At 40.4% G+C, this 17,030-nt stretch overlaps 1 pseudogene; it reads right to left on the bottom strand.

Moving 5' to 3' along the window:
• Window positions 1-14,431: 14,431 nt before the first annotated feature.
• On the bottom strand, window positions 14,432-15,312 carry LOC108178338 (zinc finger CCCH domain-containing protein 8 pseudogene; annotated as a pseudogene).
• Window positions 15,313-17,030: the final 1,718 nt, after the last annotated feature.

The raw sequence follows: 17,030 nt of genomic DNA, 5'->3' as shown, positions 1-17,030 counted from the left end.
TTGGTTTCTTGAATGACCCAGTGTTCATTCAGGAGCATGTTGTTCAGTCTCCATGTGTTTGCATACTTTCTGGGGTTTCCTGAGTTGCTAATTTCCAGCTTCATTCTGCTGTGGTCTGAGAAGCTGCATGTTATGATTCTAATTCTTTTAAATTTGCTGAGACTTGCTTTATGGCCTAGTATGTGATCAATCCTAGAGAAGGTTCCATGCACTGCTGAGAAGAATGTGAAGTCTGTAGATGTAGGGTTGAAAGTTCTGTAGATATCTGTTAGATCCATTTGGGCAATAGTGTCAATTAAATCTGCTGTTTCCTTGTTGATCTTCTGTCCGGATGATCTGTCTATTTCTGAGAGTGGAGTATTGAAGTCCCACAGTACTATTGTATTGGAATCTAAATCTCCCTTTAAGTCCCTTAACATATCTTTTAAATAGACTGGTGCCCTGTAATTAGGTGCATATACATTTATAATAGTTACATCTTCCTGTTGAATTGATCCCTTAATCATTATATAGTGTCCCTCTTAACAGTTTTTGTATTAAAGTTTATTTTGTCTGATATTAATATGGCTACACCTGCTTTTTTTTGGTTTCTGTTGGCATGGAATATCTTTTTCCAACCTTTCACTTTCAGTCTGCATGCATCTTTGTTAGAGAGATGTGTTTCTTGTAGGCAACAAATAGTTGGGTTGTGTTCTTTGAGCCAATCAGCCAATCGGTGTCTTTTAAGTGAAGAATTCAGACCATTAATGTTTAATGTGACTATTGATACGTAGTGACTTTGCCCTGCCATTTTCCCGGAGATATTTTCTAGTATATGCTTTGAGCTTCCCATGCTCTTTTAGTGGTAGGTGTTCTTCCTTTACCTTCTTTCATATTGATGGCCGTGTTTCTGTGTTTCTGAGTGTAGCACATCTTTAAGTATCTTTTGCAGGGCCGGACGAATGGCCACAAAGTCTTTCAATTTCTGTTTGCTATGAAAGGTCTTTATTTCACCTTCATTCACAAATGAGAGCTTGGCAGGATATAATATTCTGGGCTGGCAATTTTTCTCTCTTAGCACCTGTGCTATGTCTCGCCATTCCCTCCTAGCCTGTAGTGTTTCTGATGAGAAGTCTGATGTAAGTCTGATTGGAGATCCTCTGAGAGTAATCTGATGTTTCTCTCTTGCACATTTTAGGATCTTTTCTTTATGTTTCACTGTGGTAAGTTTAATTACCATGTGTCGTGGTGAGGATCTCTTTTGGTCATGTTTATTGGGGATTCTATGAGCTTCCTGTACTAGGATTTCTCTGTCCTTCTCCAAACCTGGAAAGTTTTCTGCTAGTATCTCACTAAAAAGGCCTTCTAATCCTTTCTCTCTCTCCATGCCTTCAGGAACTCCTAGAACGTGAATGTTGTTTTTTTTTTTTTTTTTTTTTTTTTAATAGTATCCTGTAGATTCCCAACAATATTTTTTAGATTTCTAATTTCCTCTTCTTTTCTTTGGTTTGACTGTATGTTTTCCTGTGCCCTATCTTCTAAGTCCGATATTCTCTCTTCTGCTTCACCCATTCTGTTTTTAAGGCTTTCTAGTGTGTTTGTCATTTGATCTATTGAGCTCTTCATTTCATTTTGATTTCTCTTCACTATCACACTTTCCTGTTCTACTAGTTTCTGTGTTTCATTTTGATTCTTCCTTAAAATTTCATTTTCACGAGAGAGATTTTCAATCCTGTCCAATAAGGATTTCTGTAGTTCAAGGATTTGCTTTTGAAAACTTCTAAATGTTCTTATCATAAATTTTTTGAAATCCATATCTTGCATTTCTTCTATCTCATCGTCTTCATAATCTTGGCTTGGGGTGTTTTGTTTATTTGGAGGCATCATAGTGTCATCGTTGATCTTGTTCCCTCGATTTCTGTGTTTGTTGCTTGGCATAGTTAATTCTTCTTTCGTCACTGTGCGTTTTTTTTAAAAAATTTTTTTATTTTATACTATGTCCGTGTTAAGTGGACTGCCTGCTGTTGGAGGAGCCTTGGAGGCTTGAGATGGGTGTGGCCTGAGAGCTCTGCTTGGTTCTTCCTGGTTACGGGTGTGCAAAGGTGACACCCTCAGGTTATGCATGGTAAATCTCTCTCTTTTTATTTATTTATTTATTTTATTTATTCAGGGGGTAAGTAATACCGCACGGCACGGCTGTGCAGAATTGATGGTATTTAGCTTCCAGTCTCTGGCTTCTACCCAAAGAGTCTGTGTAGGCTCTGTTTCTCCTCTGGACTCCCACTGGGTTGCCTAGGCTACTGAATTGTAGTGACTCAGTTCCTTAGCTCTCCCCTGTTGTTATGTAAATCCAGAGAGGGGGCCTGCTCTTTGTCTCTTGCAAACTCAAGCCTTGCAGCCTTGCAACTTTTGCAAGGTTGGGGGAGAGAGAAACCCCCAACCTTTTTTTTCCCTTCTTTCCAGTAGTGAGTCTGCTGCACTTTCCGGCTCCCCTGTAGATTCTGACCCCCGTTTCCCCACCAATGTCTCAGGTTATTGAGCTCACCTCCCCTTCCAGCGCCGATGTGTGGACTCGGAGCCCTGGATGTCCCAACTCTCCCTGCTGGCGTCTGTGTGACATGCACTCCCCTTCCTGCACTGGCGCGCAGACCCTGCGGCTCCCGCAGCTCCCGCGGTCCGGCTTCCGCGCGGTGGGCGACCTTGTTCTCCCAGTAGGTCCTCCGATTCACAGCCACTCGATCCAGGAGAGTTTCCTCTGCAATATTTTCCTGGTTCTTTTTCTGAGGCTACCGTAACTCCCCTTTTATTAAGCTAAATTTTCCCGGACTATCGGTGGGTGCCCTCACTATTCCGCCATCTTGGCTCCGCCCCCGATGATTCCAGTTTTAGTTTTTTAATCCATTCAACTCTCCACTAACTTGAGAGTTGAGTTCATTTGCATTCAAGGTGAATATTGATAAGTAATAACTTGGCCAGCCATTTTTCTATAAATATTCCTATTGTTTACTTTGGATTTCCTTTGTTCTTTTACTAGGAGATTTTCTGCCTTCATCTTCTTTCGTAATGATGACCATGTTTCTGTGTTTCTGTGTGTAGCACATCCTTAAGCGTCCTTTATAAGATTTTGTAGGAGTGGTGACAAATTCTTTCAATTTCTTTTTGTTATGGAAGGTGTTTATTTCACCTTCGTTCACAAATGTGAGCTTTGCAGGATACAGTATTCTTTGCTGACATTTTCTTTCTGTTAAGACTTGGACTATATCTTGCCATTCCCTTTTAGCCTGTAGGATTTCTTATGAGAAGTCAGCTGTGAGTCTTATTGGAGATCCTCTGAAAGTAATCTGACATTTCTCTCATGCACATTTTAGAATTTTTTTTTATGTTTTACTGTGGAAAGTTTGAGTACAGATTTTTTCTTGTCATGTCTATTAAGAATTCTTTGTTCTTTCCTTACTTGCATGTCCCTTTCTTTTTCCAAATTGGGGATATTTTCTGTAACTATTTTACTACAAAGTCGTCTAATCCATTCTCTTTCCAACCCTTCAGGTGGAAAAGGTCATTTGATAGTATCCCATAAATTTCCAACACTGTTTTTAAGTTTTCTAATTTCTTCTTTTTCTTGGTCTGATTTTAAAATTTCAAATGAATTGTCTTTGATATTCTTTCTTCTCTCTAACCAAGTCTGTTGTTAAGGCTTTCTGCTGCATTTTTAAATTTTATCTATTGAATTCTTGATTTCCAATATTTCATTTTTATTTCTCTTTAAACTCTTAATTTCATGGGGAAATTTTAATTCATGTCATGTATGAATTTCTTTAATTCATGAATTTGCTTCTGATTGCTTCTAACAAATCCTATGATCAATTTTTTTAATTTGTTTCCAGTATTTCTTCAATCACTTCATCTTCACATTCTAGTGTTGAAGTGTTGTGCTGTTCTGGCACCATCATGTTGTTGTCTACCTTATTCTTGTTTCTTGAATTGCTGCATTTATTTTTAGGCATTTGTGGAGATGCTTTTTTCCCCATATGATGGCTTTTTTCTTTGGACTATGCCTCTGTGACTTAGTGGAATGTCTGTCTTTCAGTGAATACCCAGAGGTGTGGGGCTGGGTGTGGCCATGGAGCTCTATTCAGTGCTCAAGGGTGAGGGGAGTGTCCAAGGTGACACTCAAACTGGGCAGAGTAAATCAATATCTCTCTCTTTCTCTGTCTCTCTGTTTCTGTCTCTTTCTCTTTATCAGAGAAGAGGTTTGATCAGCTCTGTTGGCACAGTCTCATGCTCACCTCCTCTCCTTCAGGAAGATCAATGCCTGGGTGCCACCCACAGTGGGTACATTATTGCACCGTGCTGCCACAAGAACCACACAGAGGATTCATGCAGTCTTCAGTGTGAGCATGGATCCCGCATGATTTTCTCTCACCAGGAAATCGGGGAGCCCCAAGCATGCGAAGCTGTCCACAGTGACTGCCTGAAGGCCCAGCCCACACAGCCACAGTGTCTTCATACTCCCAGCACACAAGGCTCCCATAGTCACAAGTGCCCAGCTTCCTGTCAGTTCTGCCAGCCAGTCTCAGGCTTCTCCTGTCTTGTGGTTGCTTGCTGCCCAAACACAAGCTGGTTCATTTCTTTGAATTCTGCCTTTCAAATAAACAGAAATAAATCTTTTTAAAAAATAAAATTTTGTTTTCAACTGATATGAAATTCAGATAGGTATGAAAAAATGTGTTAAAAAGGTCTGTTGTGAAACATGATGATGACGCCATTTAAAAACATATTGTATATCTGAAAAAGGCAGGGCCGGCACTGTGGCAGAGCAGGTAAAGCCACTATCTGCAGTGCCAGCATCACATATGGGCACCAGTTCAAGTCCCAGCTGCCTCACTTCCCACCCTGCTCTCTGCTATGGCCTGGGAGGGCAGTGGAGGATGGTCCAAGTGCTTGGGCCCCTGCATCCGCATGGGAGACCCAGAAGAAGCAGCTTTTCTCCTGGCTCCTGGCTTCAGATCGGCTCAGCTGCAGCTGTTTTGGTGATCTGGGGAGTGAACCAATGGATGGAAGATATCTCTCTCTGCCTCTGCCTCTCTGTAACTCTGCCTTTCAAACAAATAAATCTTTTTTTCAAAAGAAAAAGGCTAAGAGAGTTGATTTTAAATGCTGTTACCTCAATAAATGATAACAGTGTAAGGTGATATGTGATAATTAGCTCAATTTAGCTGTTTCACAATGCATACATATCCCAAATCATCTTATTTTATACCAGAAATACTCTATTCAATTTATAAACATAATTAAAATATATAACATTAAAAAATAGGAACAGACAACGTGGCTTATTGGTCTAAACCGCTGCTTAGGAGACCCATATCCCATAGTGATTGCCTGGGATTGAGTCCTGCTTCTGCTTGCAATGCAGATTCCTGTTAACACACCTGAGTGGAAGCAGATGATTGCCTTAGTAGTTTGGTTTCTGCCACCATCTAGGAGATCCAAACAGAGTTCTGCTTCCTGGCTTTGGCCTGGCCCAACCCTGGCTGTTGTGGACATTTGAGGAGTGAGTCAGCCTATGGAAGATCTCTTTCTCTCTTTCTTCCTCTTGACCTCTGTCACTCTGTCTCCTAAACAAATAAAAAAATGTAGAAGTAGAAGAAGTGGAAGGGTTTTACGTTTCAATTACTCAGCAGAAACAATCACAACACTTTCTTAGTTTCAAATAGGCTAATGCTCTTGTATAATATCCTGTTTGTAAAAATATGGAAAACTTGTCACTTCAAATACATTTAAAATGCCTTAGAATTGTGCTGAGAAGATGAAATGGAATTCTGAAGCTCACATTTTCACTGTGTTTGCTTTTTAATAATAAACATCATTTCTGATTGGAGAAAAACTTGGAACTTACTTTATGACCCATTACTGATTTGTGTAATCTCCCAAAGCTACCCATCAGGATGAAAGAGGATCTGGTAGGCGGTTTAGCAGTTGGGGATCTGACCACAAGAGGGCAGAGTGTTTCTGCTGATGCACAGCATAGGACTGGCTGGTTTTGGCTGACTTCTGAAAGAGCAGGCTCAATACAGCAGCAGATGTCTGTGCAGATAGTTTAAGAAACTCCTGTGTCTTGGAGCAAAGGAGGAGACATCTGCGATAGACATAGCTCTCCTGCCTGGAGCTCACAGGTCCCGATGGGCAGAACCATGAGGACACTTGCAGGACCTTTTTTCCTGTTCCTGTGGCTGCAGCTGCACTGTGAGTTGGGAGCTTTGGGGAAGAGGGTGCTTGGTAAATGTTCATTAGAAGTCTGAGGAGGCTGGCCTCTTCCAGATTGCCTAAAACAATGTGAGGAAACAATGTTATCTCTAGGGAATATTGGCGTGATGATTTTTCTGACTTCTGTTTTGCAGGTGTGAGTGGAGGAGAGACGGTGGAGCAGAGTCCTTCTTTCCTGAGTGTCCAGGAGGGAGACAGCTGTGTTATCAACTGCACTTACACAGACAGTGCCTCCACCTACTTCTTTTGGTATAAGCAAGAACCTGGATCAGGTCTCCAGTTCCTTATAAATATTCTCTCAAGTATGGAAAAGAAAGAAGAGCAAAGACTTACTGTCCTCATGAATGAGAAAGACAAACATCTTTCCCTGCGCATCAGAGTTGCCCATGTTTCAGACTCTGCTGTGTACTTCTGCGCAGCATTAGCACAGCCCCGCTCAGGCACCTGCAGCCTGTACCCAAACCTGCAGAAGGGCTGTTTCAGTCATTTGGGGAGGGAACCAGGAGATGGATGATATCTCTGTTTGTCTCTGTCCCTTTCTGTATCACTCTGTCTCTTTTATTTTTTTATAAAGATTTTTTATTTATTTTCCTTGAAAGTCAGAGTTACATAGAGAGAGGAGAGGCAGAGAGAGAGAGAGAGGTCTTCCATCTGATGGTTCACTCCCTAGATGGCCGCAATGGCTGGAGCTGTGCCGATCTGAATCAAGGAGCCAAGAGCTTCTTCTGGGTCTCCCACATGGGTGCAAGGGCCCAAGGACTTGGACCATCTTCTTCTGCTATCCCAGGCCATAGCAGAGAGCTGGATTGGAAGTAGAGCAGCTAGATCTCGAACCAGTGCCCATATGGGATGCCGGCACTTCAGGCCAGGGCATTATCCCACTGTGCCACAGCGCCGGCCCCTGTCTCTTTTCTTTTAAGACAATTATTTTTGTATTTGAATAAAGAGCAACAGAGTGGAAGAGACACATACAGAGGTAACTTTAATCTGTTGATTCTTTCCCCAGTTGGTGCAATATCCAGATCTAGGCTAGATGGAAGCTGGGAGCCAGTAACTCCATTTGGTTCTCCCACATGGTGGCAGGACCCAAGCATTTCGGGCCATCTTTCATTTCCACCCCAGGAACATTAGGAGGTAATTGCACCAGAAGTGTTGTAGCCTGAATTAAACTGCCACTCTGATATAGGACGCCAGCATTATAACAAGTGGCTTAACATGCTGTACCACAACGTTAACCATAAAATCTAACTTTTACAAGTCACTATTTTATTTCTCCTACCATTATCTTCTTAATATTTGTAGTCAAAGAGTATTTCTGGATTCGGATATTACCTTTTACATAAACAGCTTGTCAAAAGTCGGAAGTTCTAAATTGATTTTATAGGAAAAACAGATGTTGACTTTCTAAATGTCTTATACAGAATGATTGCTGTTAAGTCAACTCATGCTCTTATTACTGGCAAACAGAATGAATGAATTTGCATATTCTTGATATCTCACACAAGTGAAATCACAAAATATTTGTTCTTTTGTGTCTTGTTTATCTTCATTTGCAATATTTTCATGGTGTTGTGTCTTAGTGCCTATGATAATTTCATTCATTTTAAAGACTGACTAATGTTCCACTGACTGATATTTTTGTTTATCCATTCATTAGTTGTGGAGGGTCTGTATGTGATACGAATACTTTGCTTTGCAAATGGAGATAATATAAGAAATGTACAAATCAAGCAGATTTTTTTCATATGTAAAATTGGCCATAAAATTGGCTGGATATTTATTCCAATCTGGTTTGATACCAGAATACATGTGTCCTGAGAACCACAACCAAATTGAAGCCAAAATTGGAAAGGGAGACATTGTTACCATTGGACACATAGATTTTGGCAAATCCACCACTGTGGGGCATCTCAACCACAAATGTGGTGGGATCCACAAAAGAACCATTGAAAAATTTTAGATGGAGGCCGCTGTTATTGGAAAGGACTCCTTCAAATACACCTGGGTCTTAGAAACTCTAAGAGCAGTGTAAGCATGGCCCCAGCATTGACATTTCCCTGTGGAAATTTGTGATTAGTAAGTACTATGTGACTATCAATGATGTCCCAGGACAAGGACTTTATCAAAAACATGATCACATGCACTTCTCAGGCTGCCTTTAGTGTTCTTTTGGTTACTGCTTGTGTCTGTGAGTTTGAAGGTGGCATCTCCGAGAATGATCAGACTTGAGCATGCCCTTCTGGCTAACACATTATGTGTGAAACAATGAATTGTGGGAAATAGTCCTCTTTACTCCTTCCCATTATTTGTAGACACTGCCTGATGTAGCAATTTACAATATGCCATCTGTCTTTTTCTTGCCAGTAGGGACAATAATGTCTGACATACTGAATACTGGGTTTAACTTGAATATTGGGTTGAATTTCTGGGTTGCAGCTATCGTTGTTCAAATGAGGAGTTGACCGATTTTATAAACTGGATCCAGATTCATAAAGCTCACTGAAGACAAAGCCATTTTCTTGACCTTAGAGTGGAAGGGATGGTCATAGCACTTTTAGATCCAGTCCACATTGGGTTCCTCTAATGGGTAGCCCTATATATGTGTATGTATGTGTTTGCATGCATGCGTGTGTGTGTGTGTGTGTGCATGTATGGTTCTCTGTGTCTATGTTTTTTTTTTAAAGCTTTATTTTATTTATTTGAAAGTCAGAGTTACACACATACACACACACACACACAGAAAGAGAAGCAGAGAGTGAGAGAGGTCTTCCATCCACTGGTTCACTCCCCAGTAGGCCTCAACATCTGGAGCTGCGCTGATCCAAAGCCAGGAGCCAGGAGCCTCTTCCAGCTCTCTCATGCAGATTCTGGGGCCCAAGCACTTGGGTCATCTTCTACTGCTTTCCCAGGCCATAGCAGAGAGTTGGATCGGAAGCGGAGCAGCTGGGTCTTGATCCGGCGTCCATATGGGTTGCCGGCACTGCAGGTGGCGGCTTTACTGGCTACACCAGAGCGCTGGCCCCATCTCTCTCTCTCTTTTTTTTTTTAAAGAAAGCTTTTATTTAATGAATACAAATTTAACAGGTACAGCTTTAGGAAAATAGTGATTCTTCCCCCCATATCTGCCTTCCCACCCTCACTCTTGTCCCATCTCCTACTCCTTCTCCTATCCCATTCTTCATTAAGATTCATTTTTAATTAATTTTATATACAGAAGACCAGCTCTATACTAAGTACAGATTTCAACAATTTGCATACCCCCCAAAAATATAAAGTTCTGTTTGAAAACAAGTTTTACAGTTAATTCTCATAGTACAACAAATTAAGGACAGAAGTCCTACATGGGGAGTAAGTGCACAGTGACTCCTGTTGTTGATTTAACAATTAACACTCTTATGTATGATGTCAGTGACCACCCTAGGCTCTTGACTTGAGCTGCCTAGATGTGGAAGTCTTTTGAGTCCACAAACTCCATCAGTATTTAGACAAGGTCCCAATGTTCTCTAAATATTTGATGGTGTCGTGGCATAGATTTAGATCTTTAATCCATGTTGAGTGGATTTTTGTGTAAGGTAGGGGTCTTGCTTCACAATTCTGCATGTGGAAATCCAATTTTCCCAGCACCATTTTTTAAAAAAGTTTTTAGAATTCTTTTAGGGGGGGCAGTACACATCTCAGGTAGCACAAGTTATTTAACAGTCTTTTTTTTCCCAAGATTTATTTAATTTATTTGAAAGACAGAGTTACAGAGAGAGGTAGAAACAGAGAGAGAGGTCTTCCATTCACTCGTTTGCTCCTTACACCAGTGCAGCTCTGGCCATTGCGGTCAATTGGGGAGTGAACCAGCAGATGGAAGACCTCTCTCTCTTCCTGCTTTTCCTTATTTATTTATTTGAGAGGTAGATTTACAGACAGTGAGAGGGAGATGCAGAGTGAAAGGTCTTCCATCCATTGGTTTACTCCCCAAATGGCCACAATGGCTAGAGCTGCGTCGATCCGAAGCCAGGAGCTTCTTTTCGGTCTCCCACGTGGGTGCAGGGGCCCAAGGACTTGGGCCCCCTTCCACTGCTATCCCAGGCCATAGCAGAGAGCTAGATTGGAAGAAGAGCAGCTGGGACTTGAACTGGTGCCCACAGGGGATGCTCCCGCTTCAGGCTGGGGCTTTAACTTGCTGCGCCACAGCGCTGGCCCCATCACCACCATTTGTTGAAGAGACTGTCCTTGCTCCGGGGATTGGTTTTATCTCCTTGATCAAATCTAAGTTGGTTATAGATGTTTGGACTGATTTCTGGTGTTTATATTCTGTTTCATTGGACTATCCATCTATTTTTGTACCAGTTCCAGGATGTTTTGATTATAACTGCCTTGTAGTATGTCTTGAAATCTGGTATTGTGATGCCTCTGGCTTTGTTTTTATTGTACTAGATTGCTTTAGCTATTTGAGGTCTCTGTGCTTCCATATGGATTTCAGCATTTTTTCTAGATCTGAGAAGAATGTCCTTGGTGTTTTGATTGGTGTCACATTGAATTTATAAATTGCTTTTGGGAGAATGGACATTTTGATGATATTGATTCTTCCAATCCATGAACATGAAAGATTTCCTTTTTTTGTATCTTCTGTTTCTTTCTTTAATGTTTTGTAATTCTCATCATAGGGATCTTTGACATCTTCGGTTAAATTTATTCCAAGGTATTTGATTGTTTGCGTAGCTATTGTGAATGGGATTGATCTTAGAAGTTCTTCCTCAGCTGTGGCATTGCCTGTATATACAAAGGCTGTTGATTTTTTTATATCTTGCTACTTTATCAAACTCTTCTATGAGTCCCAGTAGTCTCTTAGTGGAGTCTTTTGGGTCCCTTGTATATAGAATCATGTCATCTGCAAATGGGGATAATTTGAATTCCTCCTTCCCAGTTTGTATCCCTTTTATTTCTTTTTCTTGCCTAATGACTCTGGCCAAAACTTCCAGGACTATATCAAATAGCAGTAGTGAGAGTGGGCATCCCTGTCTGGTACCAGATATAAGTGGGAGTGCTTTAAAATTTTCTCCATTCAATATGATGCTGGCCATGGGTTTATTATAAATTGACTTGATTATGTTGAGGAATGTTCCTTCTATACCTAATATTTTTGGAGTTTTCATCATGAAAGGGTGTTGTGTTTTATCACACAATGATGCTGTGGCATAGTGGGTAAAGCCACCGTCTGCAGCGCCAACATCCCATGTGGGCACCAGTTTGAGTTCTGGCTGCTCCACTTCTGATCCAGCTCTCTGCTATGGCCTTTGAAAACAATATAAGATGGCCCAAGTTCTTGGGCCCTGGCACCCATGTGGGAGACCCAGAAGAAGTTCCTGGCTCCTTGCTTCAGATTGGCATAGTTCTGGCTATTAGGGTCAAAAATTTTGGGGAGTGAACCAGCAGATGGAAGAGTCTCTCTCTGCTTTTCTCTGTCTCTCTGTGTAAATCTGACTTTCAAGTAAATAGTAAATCTTTTAAAAAAATTGCTTTCTTTGCCTCTTTTGAAATAATCATATGGTTTTTGTTCAGTATTTTGTTAATGTGATGTATCACATTGATTTGCAAATGTTGAACTACCTCTGCATACCAGGAACAAATCCCTCTTGGTCTGGGTGAATGATCTTTCTAATGTGTTGTTGGATTTGATTGGCTAAAATTTTGTTGGGGATTTTTGCATTTATGTTTTTCAGGGAAATTTGTCTATAATTCTCTTTCTCTGTTGCATCTTTTTCAGGTTTAGGAATTAATGTGATGCTGGCTTAGGAAAGGATTTGGGAGGATTCCCTCTCTTTCAATTGTTTTGAATAACTTGAAAAGAATTGGAATTAGTTCTTCTTTAAATGTCTGGTAGAATTCAGCAGTGAATCCATCTGGTCCTGGGCTTTTCTTGTTGTGAGGGCCTTTATTACTGATTCAATTTCTGTCTTGGTTATGGGTCTATTTAGGTTTTCTGTATCATCATGGTTCAATTTATGTAGGTTGTATGTGTCCAGGAATCTTTCCATTTCTGCTAGGTTTCCCAGTTTATTGGCATACAGCTCTTTGTAGTAATTTCTTTTTTTTTTATCTTTTATTTAATGAATATAAATTTCCAAAGTACGACTCATGGGTTACAATGGCTTCCCCCCCATACCGTTCCTCCCACCCACAACCCTCCCCTTTCCCACTCCCTCTCCCCTTCCATTCACATCAAGATTCATTTTCAATTATCTTAATATACAGAAGATCAGCTTAGTATACCTTAAGTAAGGATTTCAACAGTTTGCTCCCACACAGAAACATAAAGTGAAAAATGATAGATGATTTTTTTTAAATGATGATGAAATCAGATCAGACCTATTGTCATGTTTAATCCCAGTGAGAGTCAAGTTGGGAATTGATAATTTCTTTCTTTTTTTTTTTTTACAGAAGATCAGTTTAGTATGCATTAAGTAAAGATTTCAACAGTTTGCACCCCCATAGAAACACAAAGTGAAATATATTGTTTGAGTACTCGTTATAGCATTAAATCTCAATGTACAGCACACTAAGGACAGAGATCCTACATGAGGAGTAAGTGCACAGTGACTCCTGTTGTTGACTTTACCAATTGACACTCCTGTTTATGGCATCAGTAATCTCCCTATGCACCAGTCATGAGTTTCCAAGGCTATGGAAGCCCTCTGAGTTCTCCGACTCTTATCTTGTTTAGACAAGGTCATAGTCAAAGTGGAGGTTCTCTCCTCCCTTCAGAGAAAGGCACCTCCCTCTTTGAAGACCTGTTCTTTCCACTGGGATCTCACTCACAGAGATCTTTTTGCCAGAGTGTCTTGGCTTTCCATGCCTGAAATACTCTCATGGGCTTTTCAGCCAGATCCGAGTGCCTTTAGGGCTGATTCTGAGGCCAGAGTGCTATTTAGGACTTCCGCCATTCTATGAGTCTGCTGAGTATCTCACTTCCCATGTTGGATCACTCTCCCCTTTATTTATTCTATTGGTTAGTGTTAGCAGATACTAGACTTGTTTATGTGCTCCCTTTGACTCTTAGTCCTTTCATTATGATCAATTGTGAACTGAAATTGATCACTTGGAATAGTGAGATGGCATTGGCACATGCCACCTTGATGGGATTGAACTGGAATCCCCTGGTATGTTTCCAACTCTTCTTTGTAGTAATTTCTGATGATTCTTTTTATTTCTGTGGTGCCTGTTGTTTCCTTTTTCACCTCTAATTTTATTGATTTGGTCTTCTCTCTCCTTTTTTGGTTAGTTGGGCCAATGGTGTGTCAATTTTGTTTATTTTTTAAAAAATCCAGTTCTTCATTTAGCTGACATTTGCATTGTTTTTAATTCAATTTTGTTGATTTCTTATCTAATTTTAATTATTTATTTTCTATTAGTTTTGGGTTTGGTTTGCTGTTGTTTTTCTAGGTCCTTGAGATGCATTAATAGCTTATTTATTTGGTGCCTTTCCAATTTCTTGATGTAGGCACCTATTGCTATAAACTTCCTCTTAACACTGCTTTTGCTGTATCCCATACGTTTTGATATGTTGTGTTGTCATCTTCATTTGTTTCCAGAAAGTTTTGATTTCTCCTATGACCCACTGTTCAATCAGGAACATATTGTTCAGTCTCCATGTGTTTGCATATGCTCTTAAGATTCCTGAGTTGCTGATTTTCAGCTTCATACCACTGTCGTCCGAATAGATGCATGGTATGATTTTGATTTTTTTTGAATTTGCTGAGACTAGCAACTCAGGTTGTAACTTTATTTAACGACATGAAGAGATCCAGCCCTCTTTTATACTATTCCAATGTCTTCCAAGCAGTTCTCTCTCCTCAAATATACACTGCCTCACCCATCCTCACTCAGCCTAGCCTCCCTTCCTGTTTTATTGAGGAAAGCCAGTCAAGAGACTTATCTCTTTTACACCACATTTACCCACCCACCAGCATCTCTGCCACCCATGTTCCAATGGCTGCCTCAGTGAAGACCAACCCCTTCACCCTACAGTGGCTTGTGTCCCTCTGCATCATCCATTAAAGAAACTGCATAGCATCACAATGGCACAAGAGGGAGCTTTAACTGAGCAATCTCGTAAAGTACTCCAGATTACCAGTCTTGAAAAGTTCTGAGACAGGCATCAGCACTCTACATCTCTATAAAGCTTTTCATGTCTATTTTATTTACATTATTTCTTTTCAGTATTCAAAACTTGAGCCAGCAGTTCTTGTGTCTCCTCAGTCAGTGGAGCATGTGGAAACTTGCAGTACTTACCCTGGTAACATTTTGTTTCTGTATGGTAAAACTTACAAGGATGTTCATTATGCAAGTACAGACAGTTTTCACTTTTGGTACAATATCCTTGTACATAAAATTTACACATTTTCTTAATTTCAGCATCATGGTCAAATTTACATTGGTTTCCCTTAATACATTTCCTTTTAAGAAAATATTTACAGATCTGTTTTCCATTGTGTTCCACAGTATGTTGGTTGATTTATCCTTGACTCATTATCACATGCTTCTGCTTCTCTTTAGGTTTACCATCTTCCTGTGAGCCCTTTCTCTTTGGTAAAGTACTGGATCCTTTGTTTCCAGTGCTAGGCCATTTTCTATTCATTTTCTTCTGTTTACAATTCTTTTAACCAGCTTTAAAATTTTTACTTTTCTGTTTAGCATCTTGCTGGGTATCTTTTGCTTCCTCTTTCTTCATTGATTCTTCAGGAAATGGTAAGTGTTAGGCGGCATTTGCCATCTCTTTAGCTTGTATGTACTGCTGATTCCTGACTACAGATATCACCGTCACTATATATATCATAGTCCTTACTTCTTGATTTTCTATGTAGCAAATTCTTTGTAGGTGACATAGTTTCCAAAGTGCCGAGCTTTTTTTGAGACTTGCTCACTCTCCAGTTTTACTGCCCATTTTATTTTCTCCTCTTGTGTTTCTTCAATGTCTGAACAATCTATTCCATCATCGGGTCTTTCATCAGAATCCAAGGTCTGTTTTTTGCTGAGGGCTTGACTGGGGGGCTTTGAGAAGAGATTCTCAAAATCCATCACCCAGCCAAGGGCTTCCCTCATGGCATACCTACAAAATAAAAAATGTATAGTGTTGATTAACTCTGCTGTTTCCTTGTTGATTTTTCTGTCTGGTTGATCTGTCCATTGCTGAAAGTGGAGTATTAAAGTCCCCCAGTACTATTGTATTAGAGTCCAAGTCTCCCTTTAAATTCCTTAGCATTGCTTTAAATAGCCAGGTGCCCTGTAATTAGTTGCATATACATTTACAATAGTTACATCTTCCTGTTGAATTTATCCCTTAATCATTACATAGTGCCCTGCTTTGTCTCTTTAAACAGTTTTTGTGTCAGAGTTTATTTTGTCTGATATTAAGATGACTACACCAGCTCTTTTTGGTTTCTGTGGGCATGGTATATCTTTTTCCATCCTTTACTTTCAGTCTGCATGCATCTTTGTTGTTGAGATGTGTTTTTTGTAGACTGCAAACAGATGGGTTTTGTTTTTAAATCTATTCAGCCAGCCTATGTCTTTTAACTGAAGAGTTGAGGCCATTTACATTCAAGGTGGCTATTGATAAGTAATGACTTTGCCCTGCCATTTTCACAAAAATTTTCCTAATTTACACTTTGAATTTCCTTTTATCTTTTGCTGAGAGATTTTCTTCCTTTACCTTCTTTTGTAGTGATGACTATGTTTCTGTGTTTCTGTGTGTAACACATCTTTAATCATCTTTTTCAGGGCTGGATGAGTGGTGACAAAAATCTTCCAATTTCTGTTTGTTATGAAAGGTCTTTACTTCACCTTCATTCACAAATGAGAGCTTTGCAGGGTGTAATATTCTGGGATGACAGTTTTTTTCTCTTAAGTCTTGAACTATATCTCACTATTCCCTCCTAGCCTATAGGGTTTCTGATGAGAAGTCTTCTGTGAGTCTAATTGGATATCCTCTGAGAGTAACTTGACATTTATCTCATGCACATTTTTGCATCTTCTCTTTATGTTTCACTGTGGTGAGTTTGATTACAGTGTGTCATAGAGATGATCTTTTCTGGTCATGTTTATTGGGAATTCTGTGTGCTTCCTGTACTTGGATACTTGGATGTCTCTTTCTTTCTCCAAACCTGGGAACTTTTCTGCTCTTGTTTCACTAAAAAGGCCTTCTAATCCTTTCTCTCTCTCCATGCCTTCAGGAACTCCTAGAACCTGGATATTGTTTTTTTTTTTTTTTTTTTTTTTTTTTTTTTTTTTTTTTTTAATAGCATCATGTAGATTCCCAGCAGTGTTTTTCAGTTTTCTAATTTCCTCTTCTTGTCTTTGGTTTGACTGTATATTTTCCTGTGCTTTTTTTTTTTTGACAGGCAGAGTGGACAGTGAGAGAGAGAGACAGAGAGAAAGGTCTCCCTTTGCCGTTGGTTCACTCTCCAATGGCCGCCGCGGCTGGCGCACTGCGGCCGGCGCACCGTGCTGATCCGATGGCAGGAGCCAGGAGCCAGGTGCTTTTTCCTGGTCTCCCATGGGGTGCAGGGCCCAAGCACTTGGGCCATCCTCCACTGCACTCCCTGGCCACAGCAGAGAGCTGGCCTGGAAGAGGGGCAACCGGGACAGAATCTGGTGCCCCGACCGGGACTAGAACCCAGTGTGCCGGCGCCGCTAGGTGGAGGATTAGCTTAGTGAGCCGCAGCGCCGGCCGTGCTTTGTTTTCTAAGTCCAGTATTCTCTCTTCTGCTTCACTAATTCTATTTTTAAGGCTTTTC

This window comes from Oryctolagus cuniculus, chromosome 12, assembly GCF_964237555.1.
Source record: "Oryctolagus cuniculus chromosome 12, mOryCun1.1, whole genome shotgun sequence".
Classification (NCBI taxonomy): Eukaryota; Metazoa; Chordata; class Mammalia; order Lagomorpha; family Leporidae; genus Oryctolagus; species Oryctolagus cuniculus.
This window is presented reverse-complemented; position numbering and strand designations above follow the sequence as displayed.